Source organism: Bidens hawaiensis, unplaced genomic scaffold, assembly GCF_021521415.1.
Source record: "Bidens hawaiensis isolate Kalapana, Puna unplaced genomic scaffold, B.hawaiensis_p1.1 tig00024057_1, whole genome shotgun sequence".
NCBI lineage: Eukaryota > Viridiplantae > Streptophyta > Magnoliopsida > Asterales > Asteraceae > Bidens > Bidens hawaiensis.
Window position 1 is genome coordinate 237,271 of NW_027493795.1, and position 6,271 is coordinate 243,541.

Here is a 6,271-nt window from a genome sequence, read left to right on the forward strand (position 1 = left end):
TTGCTGGAAACCGAATCGGTGGGTATGTTCCGGATTTTCTTGGTAAATTTGTAAAGTTAAAGGTGATTAATTTGGCATTAAATCGGTTTAATGGGCCATTAGGGGATAAAATCTTCAGCAATTGTGAAAAGCTTGAACATTTTGATGTTTCGGGCAATTTCTTGAACGGTGAGATCCCGAATAGTTTAGGAAACTGCAGCAGTTTAAGAACAATGCTGCTCTTTTCTAATAGATTTTCGGGTGCTCTTCCGGTTGAGCTCGGTAATCTTAGATTGCTTGAAGTCCTGGATGTGGCCGGAAATGGAAGGGCCGGCGGCGGTGCAGAGAGTGAAGGAGGAAGAAGGAGACGAGGTGGGGGTGGGGGGCCTTGGGGGACGGGATTTATAATAAAATTACAATTATGCCCATCACATGTCTGGCACATGTCATACTTAACTGAGTTTTTCTAACCCAGTTAGCGTAAAGGACAAAACTTGTAGGAAAAAAAAGTTTAAAGGACACCGCCTGCAAGGAAAGGACACGAACCGTAATTTGGCTTTTTTTAAAGGACAAAATTTGTAATTGGGTCATAATTAGAATATGGATGAAAACATCGATTGGAATTATTAAAAAATAAAAAAATAATAATAAATTAATAATAACTTCAATTTATGAACTTACGAAATTAACAAATATAAAATCTATTGTAATCTTGATTAAGCCTTGATTAAATGTGTTGTTCGAAAATCATCCAAACATAAAGTTGATTAATGTAAAACAAATGTTTCATCAAATTATGGGTGGCTCAATTCTTTCAACTTTCAAGGCAAACGCCTAGTTCCATTTGTTGAGAAAAACATGAATATATATTGTTAAGTTAACCACACAAAGCCAGATTTTTAGCACCTCGTTAAGCCCATTTTCACTATTAAACTTAAAAGGAATATTAGTTTTAAATAATCCCAACTATGCTCTATTGGTAAATAACAGTCCGAATACACTTATCTGCTGAAAGTCCCAACTATTGGTGTATTTGTTTTTAACGAACCGCGACTAACAAATGACTAACTCCGTTAGTGATTTGTTGTCGTGACACGCATAGTTGTCAAAATTGCTTATATGGTAGGTGTAAAATATGGAATGTTATTTACCAATAGTTGTTCATGTTTGTCAAATTAATATGTATACATAAAGGTAGGTGTAAAAAAAAGTTACAAATATATATAAAGCTTGTGAATATTGAAACATGTGAATACCAACGGGTGTTTGTAGATGTTAATTCATATAAGAACGAACATGAATACTTATTGTGAGTGTTCTTTCTTTAGAAGATATTTTTGCAATAAACAAACGGTTAGACTTGATGGAAAAAGTATAGAATTATGTAAAAACTGTTCTAGGCCTAAAATCAAGGTTGGCGTGATGGTGGTACTATTTTTTCGGGTCCACATGATAATGGTTGTTACTTGTCATTTTCGCCCACATTTTGTCGTTCAACAGATGCGATTTGGTTCTCTTTTTCTCGCATCAATTTTCTGGAGCCCTTTTATAATTTTGTTTTTCCTACCAATTTATTTTCACTTTGTTTGGAACATTTCAATTTTCTAAAAACCTCCATTGAAATGTGGAAGAACAATTAACTAGAACATGTGAATAATTTCAAATTTATTAGAATATGGATGAAAACACCGATTGAAATTATTTAGGGAAAAAAGACTTCAATTTGGGTACATACGAACTTAACAAATGAAAATTTCATTGGAATCTTGATAAAACCTTGATTAGATGCGTGATTCAGAAATCTTCAAAACACGAGGTACAGGCAAACCAACGATTCAACTAACTTCAACTCGATTGGAATCTTGAAACATGTGAACTCAATTGGAGTAATTTGACAAGAATTAAAGTTGATTGATGTAAAACAAATGTCTACAAATATTATGGTTCGCATTGATAGAACTTGTACTATGCAAATGAAGGGGTTTTATTAAATAGGGTTAATTTTGTATTTTTGACAGTCTAATTCCTTTAACAATATTACAAACCAGATATGGATTTATAAAGGATTACATATTTAAATCCAAATCTAATTCCTTTAAAATACCCTATGTGAACCAAACGCCCCTTCAACACAATATGATTGTTAGAAACCGTAAGACCAAAGGTATTTAACGAAATCACACATATGAGTACCAAATGTGAAATATCTTGTTAGCGATTAACCCTTGTTTTCAAACAAACAGAATTAAGTCACAATCCTTTTAATAATTTCACAATAAGTAATTTGAGTAATGTACACCATAGCCTATATTTACCTACAATCCAAAATTGGACAACTAGAACATTAACATTCGATGGAGCTACAAAACTTAATTCAATCGTTCCAAAAACATCATCAGAAGACGAAGATGTGTTGGTTAGGGGGAAGATGTGTTGTTTAAGGAATTCAAAAGGATCACGAATAAGCTTGCAGGGATAATAAAAAATGTGAAGGTGTCGGATGTTAGTGGTGATGATGATCTTGTTGATGATATATGATCAGGTTGGGTATGAGCAGGATCATCATCATCATCACCACCACTAATCTTTCTCATTCATGATCCTTCACATGCCCACTATTTTTTATTTTTTTTGGTAAAAGGGCATTGCCCTTGGTAAATAAAATTAAAAGCACAAACGGTGATGACAAACAAGTGCACCTCCTCCCTCTTTGACATTATACCAAAGAGAGGATGAGACCACAAAAACCCAAAGAAAACAAACAAGAAAATAAGCGAAACTAAAAGTAAGAATAAGACACAATCTTCTTAAGTATATTCTTCTTGTTGATGTTTCTTCTTATGCTTACTCTTCCTTTTACTCTTAATCTTTGGTCATGAACCTAGGCGTTCCATTCGTTTCGGACTCAACTTCCCGTTCATCATATATATCGTAATCACTCTCATCAATTGCCAAAAACTGATTACTAACCTTTACAACATCATTCTTCTTTGCTCCAGTGGGCATGTTCACATTTTCAGAAGGCTTAACAGCATTGATTTCAAAGTAGACGGACCGGCCCCATGAGTATGTTTGGCCTGCCAAACTGGAACTGGGATTGCTTGCTGTTCACATCGATCCATCTTTAAAGTGCTTTGCTGCATTATGTACTTTGGGCTTGGATGCTTTCCTTTTTTCCTTTTCACCTCAATAAAACCTTCAGACCCAGGCCCATTTGAGATTGCATCAAGCTCAACTAACTTTTGCTTGTCCTCCATTTTTTGTTCTCCATTTTGATCTGGACTCAACTGAATGGAAGCTCCACAATTATTTAACACACCCACACTTTGTTTAATATGTTCAACATTATTTAGTGAACTAGGCAGTCCACCATTGAGGAAAATTGGATCAGAAGTCAAATTCTCAACAAATGTTTTTTCAGGTATACTTTTTCCTTCGGAGATAAATTGTGACAATTTTCCAAATTATGACCAAACACCTTACATTTTGAACCAAAAGCCGGTTTTCATTTGTAACAAAGCTCAAGCTCAATTATTTTGCTAGGGGATTATTCGGTTTTAGGAATTTTTACCTAGGCTATTGTGGGCAGCCCATTTTCTGCCATAGCATCAACTACAATTTTTGTAAAATTTGAAGGACCTTCTTTCTTTTCACATCTATCATGGGTAACTTTGTCTAGCATATCCACCCGCCACCATCGTTTCTAGCATATCCGTGGAAAATATTAAACGATTTTCAATTACATTAAGCACTTAAAAGTACAATTTAATAGTTTAGTCATTAGTGGAAAGTTATTAACGGAATAAAACGTTTTTGTTGAGAGTGGCTGGCCCATTGGTCACCAAATTAGCCCATGCCACGTTCCTTATTTATAAGCTCCGTTCAAGGGGTCTTCGTTTTAGACACACTAATGTGACGATTAACATGTAATTTCATATATTAAATAAAATGATCCAATTATAATAGAGAGGCGGATAAACGGGCAACAAGTTGCGCCGCCACCCATTTTTGAATAGCAAACCTGAAGAAACACGGATCCACTCCCCGGGTATGGGTCCTGGATCCAATGAGTCTACAGGGTAAGATACGATAATTACTACCAATGATATGAGTGTGACTTCCTAAAGTCCAATGACCGGAACCTGCAAAACAAACACCATGAGTCTCGTTACAGGAAGGACAAGAGGGGGGGGGGGGTCTTCCTATAACCACCCTCCGGCGTGAGAATCAGTAACGTTCGTAAATGAAGAAGGTACTGAAGTAAACAGACTAAGTGTAGTCAGAATGCAAGTGAGTGAATGAATACCTCATACCGTTTGACAAGGTATTTATAGCCGAAGGATGTAGGAAGATGATTGAGCCTGCTGTCCTCTTCCAGAGGATCTTTGATAACTGCCTGGACGCGTATCCTCTTGTGATAGGTTGAGCTATACGTCCCATGTGCATGGGCATAACAACTTGGACACGCGTCACCCGATGATAGGATGGATTGCACCCTGGCCATGTGCACGGTTATAAAAAACTGGCCAGGTGTCCTTTATTTATTGGTTGTTCAGTCACGTATTCCCCAAGTAAGAATCATGAACCTTCTTCTAGAGAGTATTTGAGTTATGACAGCTGTCCCGCTGGCCTTGTCTTCCGGACGTTTAGGCGGACAAATATCCTATCCTTCGGATGACTTTTGAGGATGCCAGGATGCTTCCGCATGTGTTATGAGGATGTTCCTCCTTATTCGTGATATGCGGGTGATCCATGTGTCCCGCGGGTGGTTTATAAGAGGATTCTCTGTAACCCGCGGGTGGTACTTAAGGGTATTTGGGTCTTTTTGGTACCCTACCTCTACAAGTCCCCCCAGTCCAGTGTTTCTTCCATGTGAAATCTTTATGCGGGTGAAATTCTGGACTTAATGCGTTTTGGGAATTTTTATTGTTCAGAAGTTAGGTAGAAAATATCTTTTGATGGTATGGATAATCATGAAAAAGGACAAGTTGACCACTCGCAGGCGCGTGAACGGGTGATGGGACGTTTTTTACGGCTGTCATTGTACCCGACTGTACAACCTTTTCTCTTTTTCGAATTTCCTGCGTGACGTGTCAGTCACTGGTTGGATGATGTTTTTCTCTCGCTACTGTTCATATCCCATCGCATTAATTGCGATTGGTATAAATAGTGGGAGTTATCTTCCATTTGAAGTTTTTATCGTCTTTATTCTCTAGCCATCTTTTTGCTTTTCTCTCTGATAAAGTATCAAACTTTCTTATATGTCCTCCTTGAATCTTCCTAAGATGTCGAACGTTCAAACAGAGGTTGACGAGATAGAGATTTTATGGGATTATTCTGACTATGAGAAGTTGTTAGAGACTTATGGTATTCCATTAGAGTGGGAAGCAGAGTTCCCAGGCCCTGGTTCGATAGCCAGTTTCCCACCTCCTGGGAAAATGGCTTTGTATTCTGATTACTTTGTTCATGGGAACTTCCGTTTACCTATAACGAAATTCCTTGAAAAAGTGTTAACCGTCTATGGGATCCATATATCCCAACTGCATCCCCGTGCTATGATGCGAATTCGTCACTACGAATTCGTATGTATAGCACGTGGTATTGTACCTCATGCTGACCGACTTCCAGTTTTTTATCGTCTTGTTAATCGTAATGGCTGGTACATATGTCAAGAAGTTTCCGATCGGCGTATCGGATACGAAGTTGAAAAGCTTTCTACGGACTGGCGGAGCAAATTCTTCTGGATTTCTGAAGATGTTATTCCTTTATCTATGATCCGCCGTCCGGTAAATTCTGCTCTCCCGGATGTTGTGACGGCTGCTCACGAAGGTCGTGACTGGTATCGTATTCTCATGACGGAACCAACACCTATGCGTGCATTTCCCGAGGAAGCCCTAGTGTGGGCAGGCATAAGCCGTTTGTGGCCGGCAGATTTATGGAACCTATTTTTGTGGACCTACATGAACGTAAGTTATTTGTTATCGTCTTTTTTCTTACTTGAGTATTCTTATAGATCAACTTTTATGTTTTCAGGTCGGAGTTTCATGCTTAATGCCCTTTTTGAGGACAAAGGGTGTGTGCGTAAAAGCATCCGCGAGGCGGGGGACCAACCCATCCTTGCTAAGACTAAGTCTCGATTCCTTTTTCCAAAAAAGGTTCGGGCTGAGCCTATCACTTCGGATGCCACCTTCGAAACAGGTGCGTATGTTTTAAACCCTCCTCCCCTTACTACTGTTACTTCCAGCGGAACGATTGCCATCTTATCATCAAGTGATGATGATGGAGATGATTC